The sequence below is a fragment of the Panthera pardus genome, unplaced genomic scaffold (genome assembly GCF_024362965.1).
Source record: "Panthera pardus isolate Hobbes unplaced genomic scaffold, ASM2436296v1 HiC_scaffold_17, whole genome shotgun sequence".
Lineage (NCBI taxonomy): Eukaryota > Metazoa > Chordata > Mammalia > Carnivora > Felidae > Panthera > Panthera pardus.
In genome coordinates this window covers 148,547,865-148,553,841 of record NW_026526732.1, presented here as the reverse complement: position 1 = coordinate 148,553,841, position 5,977 = coordinate 148,547,865, and the positions used below count along the sequence as shown (strand labels likewise).

The window sequence follows — 5,977 nt, the reverse complement described above, 5'->3', positions numbered from 1 at the left end:
ATGGGAATGTGAGGTGAATTGTTATAACTATAGAAAGAAATCATGTGCAACTCCTTAAATAACCTTATCATTACTTCAAGAACATAAGAATACATACACTAAGAAAAAAAGCAACAAGTTGAGACATTAAGTCTCAGATAGATCAGAGGGGCCTCAGATGTCACCCCAACCTGTCAAAAAATAGTCTGACATTGTTTCTCTCTCAAAAGGTCACACACACACACACACACAGACACAGGCACAGTTATTTCAGGGGATTCAGAATGAAGAAGGGTGAGGGGCAGGAAGAGAGGGTGACCACATGCTCACACTCACACGATCACACCACACTCTCCCCACATCACACATGGACACACCACACTTTTCCTGGAAACAAGCTCTCATAGGGCCCCTCCTGACTTGTACTGGATCACGACCCTGCATGCTAGTCCTGGACAGACTCTCAGTCTCTGTCTCTCTCTCTGTCTCTCACTCCGTCTCTGTCTCTCTCGCCCATCCCACACACGCACAAACACACACATGCCCACACACACCCCACCCCTATCAGCCCCCTATCACACATTCACCCGCTCTACACAGTGAAGCTCTCAACAACCCCTTAGTTGTGTCTGCAGAGACTGTCCGCTGCGGCCTTCGACCTATCCATGAGGTCCTTGTGCTGGGTCCAGTGCTCAGTGTCAAGCCTCCCCTGTTCTGTCACCACCTCCCCTGCTCTGTACTCCCCCACATCGCTGTCGAAGTGCACGTTCTCTTCCTGGTTAGAGATGTATCTGACCAGGAGCCACACCCTCTCCTCCCACTGGAGTAATGACACTAGGCCTTAAATTGCTACATGTAATGTGCTGTGGGGACAGGGGCGATCTGGTCATCCCGTGGGCTCCTGGAAGACACTGATGGAGGTATGCCTCAGGAGCTCCACCCGCACCCCAAAACCACCTACACCCACGGCTCTTCTCTCCTCTGTGGGCAGGGAGTGGGGGAAGGTGACCCCTCTCCTGGGAGCCTGTCGGGGTCACTGGGTTCTGGGCTCAGAGGCTGACCTCCCAGCCTGACTGCACCAGGCATTTCCCTCTCACTGCCTCCTCCTACACTATCTCCTGACAGACACCCACCTCCCTCCTCTCCTCCCACAGCCCTTTACCTGGGCCTGAAACATGTCCCACCTGCTTACCCCCTCCGCCCCTCCAAACCAGCACTTGGCCTGGGCTGAGCTGTCTCAGGCCCTGCCCACACCTGAGAATCCAAAGAGGGGAAACAAACGCATCCCCTCCACTAGGAGAGCTTAAAATTTAGGGAAAGTGATGGACAAAACCCAACCAGGTAAGACTTTACATGGGGGTGAGAAACGTCACGAGACAAGTGTCCAGTTCTAGAGCAGAGGATATTTGGATGATCTGAGTTACCTTAGGGTGCCAGAGAGGTGGTCTCAAGAGTGATGTTTAGAATGTGACAGGAAGGAGTAAGTAGATGTGAGCTAGAGGGTGTGGGGGGGGCGGGGTGGGGCGGTGAATTGGTGAACTTCCTCATGAAACCAGAGGAAAGAGTTTGTTGAGGCACACACAGGGAGAGGAAGGAGAGGGAAGTTTCGCCTAGTGAGATCACATGGAGGTGGCACTAAAAGCCTGTGGATGGTGGTAGCATTTGACTTTTATACTAAATTCAATGGGATGTGCCTGAAGACTGTTAAGGAGATTAAAACTATGATTGAAATACAGTTCCTCAGTCCTTTGCCTACATTTCCAAATCCAGAACCCTCAGAAAACCAGATCTTTTTAAAAATTTTGATGTGGAATCTATTTGGCAAATCTAAACTGGTGTGGTAACAGGCCAAACAAGTCAGAACTCTTATTGGTCAATCAGTGCCATATGCTTCTGTAGTTTCAATATGTATGTAATATATAGAAAGATATATGTAATACATGTGTGTATATATCTGAAAACATTACACACCATAATGCACTTACATGTGATGTACATACATACACACATATATACACACATATATGTGTATATTTTGATTTTTTTAAGTTTATTTATTTATTGGGAGAGATACAGAGAGCACGAGGAGGGGGAGAGGCAGAGAGAGAGGGAGAGAGAGAATCCCAGACAGGCTCTGCTTTGTCGTGCAGAAGCCATTGTGGGGTTCGAACCCATGAACAGTGAGATCATGAACTGAGCTGAACCAAGAGTAGGACTGCTTAACCAACCAACTGAGCCACCCAGGTGCCCTGATATTTTTGTTTTATGTTTAATAGAACTATGGGAAAAATTTTATTCAAGTATAATTAACAAGAAAAACTTAGAACTAGGGAAAAAATTCCTCTGTGTTAAAAGTGAGACATACAAAAGAGAGAATCTGATATTATCAATAGAATAGAATATAGAATTATGGAGAAAGTTTGATACATTTTCCTGAAAATGTCCTATCGCAGTCACAATTTATGACTTATAAAGAAAAACAAGTTGTTGAAAATTATCAGAGATGCTGATAATCAAGATATCATGAAATATTGAAAAACATTGCATAAGGGAAAAAATAAAAACTAAAGTTCCTGGCTTACATTGATGAACGGGCTCAACAAGAAATTGGTGAATTTATACAACTTTTTAGTTTCTTATTTTTGTATTTACACAAACTAAAATTCAAAGACTTGAGTTGCAAGGTGAGTCTGTATATGAATTGTGAGTCTAGAATGTTTAGAAGCAACCCAGTATAAACCAGTGTTTTCAACCTCAGCACTGTTACCATTTGGGGGGCTTGTTTGTTTGTTTGAAACCATACCCAGTATATTTTCCAACCACAACGGTACAAAACTACAGATCAACAATAAAACAAACCTGGAAAATTTACAATGTAAACATTCGGTATTTATTTGTAAATATTAAACAACGCACTACTGCACAAGCAACTGACCAAATGAGAAATCAAACAGGAAACCAAAATACGTCTCAAAACAAAAGAAAAACTAAACACAAGTGCAATTTATGCTATCAATGTTTGTATTAAGGAAAAAAGTTCAGGTCTCTCCTCCAGCTATCCAAGCTGTTACAGGAAAGGAGGCTAAGGAGGCTGTCGTGAAGAAGCAGAGGCCAAGAAGGTGGACAAGACTGGCCCAAGAATTTTGTCATCAGACAGGAAATGCAGCCTAAAAGGGATCTCATTCATTGTGTCAAATGGCCCCACTACATCCAGCTGCAGCAGCAAAGGCATATTCTCCATAAACACCTACAAGTGCCTCCCATGATTAATCAGTTTGCCCAGACTTTGGACCACCAAACAACCACTCCACTGCTGAAGCTGGCCCACAAACACAGACCAGAGACAAAGAAAGTGAAGAAGCAGAGATTGTTGACCCAGGCTGAGAAGAAAGCTGCTGGCAAAGGGGATGTCCCCACTGAGAGGCTGCCTGTCCCTTGTGGTAGCCTTAATAGTGTCACCACCCTGGTGGAAAAACAAGAAGGCTTTGCTGGTAGTGATTGCATGAGATGTGGATCCCATAAAGCTGGTTGACTTCCTGCATTCCCTGTGTCATCAAGTTTGGGTTCCCTACTGCACTACTGTTCTTCAAGGAGAAGGCCAGGCTGGGGCATCAGGTCCACAGGAAGACCTGCACCACTGTTGCCTTCACACAGGTTAAGTTGGGAGACAAAGGAGCTCTGGTTCAGCTGATGGAAGGAATCAGGACCAATACAATGACAGGTATGCTGATATCTGCCATCACTGGGGAGGCAACATCCTGGGTCCAAAGCCAGTAGCTCACATTGCAAGGTGGAAAATGCAAAGGCTAAAATACTGATCACCAAACTGGGCTAAGTGTGCACTGTACAAAATTTTTTTTATATTTATTTATATTTTTGAGAGACAGAGAAAGACTGTGAGGGGGAGAGAGGTAGAGAGGAGATACAGAATCTGAAGCAGGCTCCAGAGACTTTGCAAGCTGTCAGCAGAGTCCAACATGGGGCTGGAACCCATGAACCGTGAGATCATGACCTGAGCTGAAGTCTGGCTCTCAACCAACGGAGCCACCCAGGTGCCTTAAGTGTGCACTGCTTAAAAAATGTTGTTTTCTAGCCTGTATTGAAAGAAAGAAAGAAAGAAAGAAAGAAAGAAAGAAAGAAAGAAAGAAAAAGAAAGAGAGGGAAAGAAAGAAAGAGAACGGAAGAGAGAAAGAGGAAAGAAAGAAAGAAAGAAAGAAAGAAAGAAAGAAAGAAAGAAATTAAGAAAGAGGAAAGAAAGAAAGAGAAAGAAAGAAGGAAAAAGAAAGAAAGAAAGAAAGAAAGAAAGAAAGAAAGAAAGAAAGAAGAAAAAGAAAGAAGGAAAGAAAGAAAGAAAGAAAGAAAGAAAGAAAGAAAGAAAGAGAAAGAAAGAAGGAAGGAAGAAAAGAGGGGCACCTAGGTGGCTCAGTCAATGAAGCGTTCGACTTTGGCTCAGGTCATGATTTCATGGTTTGTGGGTTCAAGCCCTGCGTCCAGCTATGTGCTGACAACTCAGAGCCTGAAGCCAGCTTTGGATTCTGTGTCTCCCTCTCCCTGCCCCTCCCCCACTTGTGCTGTGTCTCTCTCCCACTCTCTCAAAAATAAAGGAACACCACAAGGAACTAGAAAAAGGAGAAACTTGGGGGAATTTAGTAGAGGAAGGAAAAAACAAAGAAAAATCAGAAATAGAGACCAGAATACATAATAACTTAACATTGAAAGTAATGACTGGATTTTCAGGGAAAAAAAAAAATTAACAATGCTCTAACTACATTAACTAAGGAGAAAAAAGAGAAGACTCCAAAATGACAAATGTAATAGAATACCATATAATTAATCAATAGCTGTTGACATTTTGGAGAAGTTAATTCTTGTAGGAAGGCTGTTGTGCACATGGTAGGATGTCTATCAACATCGCTAGCCTCTACTCACTAGATATTAGATGAAACCCCAGCTATGAAAACCAACAAATGTCTCCATACATTGCCAAATTCCCCAGTGAGGGGTGTGTGTGGCAAATCTGTCCCCAAGGAAGAACCACTGTTTTAACATCTGAATGTATGTGGTGAAAAGGTGCTGTTAATAGTGAAGTAACTGAGTATTACATTGAAAAATTTGCCAATATGATATCTGATAAAAACTCTATACTGAGGAAATTTATTTATACTGGAAACTATCTCAGTACTAGGACCAGATTCCTAAAAAACCATCAGTACTGCCTAATAAGAGAGTGTCAAAAGCTGCTATGAATTCGAACCAAAAGATGACTGCTCTTGGCTGTGCTAATGCTTCAGGTTCACCCAAAACCAAGAGGGCAGTGATTGGAAAAAAAATGCAGGATGTCTGAACGTTGTATTTTACCCGTGTGTATTTTCTAAAAAGAAAATATGGATAACCAGATATATATTTTCTAACTGGCTCAGTCACCACTTTGTATCAGTGACTTACATTCCTGACAGGCAAGCTGGACTGTGAGAAAGCTGTAGTGTTCTATCCCTGGAGAGTTGTTCCTCATATTTCTCCTCCAAATGTGTTAGGAATTTGGCTTTGAATTTCCCCCAGTGTGACATCTGGGTTGAAATCTTATGACCAAGGAATTTTTGTCTCATCATAGCAGGTATAAACACTTATTTTTAAATGTTTGTTTGTTTGCTTGCTTGCTTGTTTATTTTTGAGAGAGAGAGAACATGCAGGAGAGGGGGAGAGAGAGAGGGAGACCGAGAATTGCCAGCAGGCTCTGCACTATCAGCACAGAGCCTCACATGGGGCTCGAACTCATGAACCCTCAGATCATGACCATGCCAAAATCAGGACACACACTTGACCAACTGAGCTACACAGTCACCCCAGGAGTTAACAGTTTTTAAATTCCATTCTATTACTGGTCACAGAGAGAAGCCTACAAATCCACAGCTTTCTGAAATAATCAGTTATAGTACCTGTTATGAAGCTAAGAATTAATTTTAACAAATGTTTGGCACAGACTTGGGGCTATGTTCAT

The 5,977-nt window shown here is 42.9% G+C and overlaps 1 pseudogene; it reads left to right on the top strand.

Annotated features, from left to right (window-relative positions):
• Nucleotides 1-3,814, top strand: LOC109261395 (60S ribosomal protein L7a-like; annotated as a pseudogene).
• Nucleotides 3,815-5,977: the final 2,163 nt, after the last annotated feature.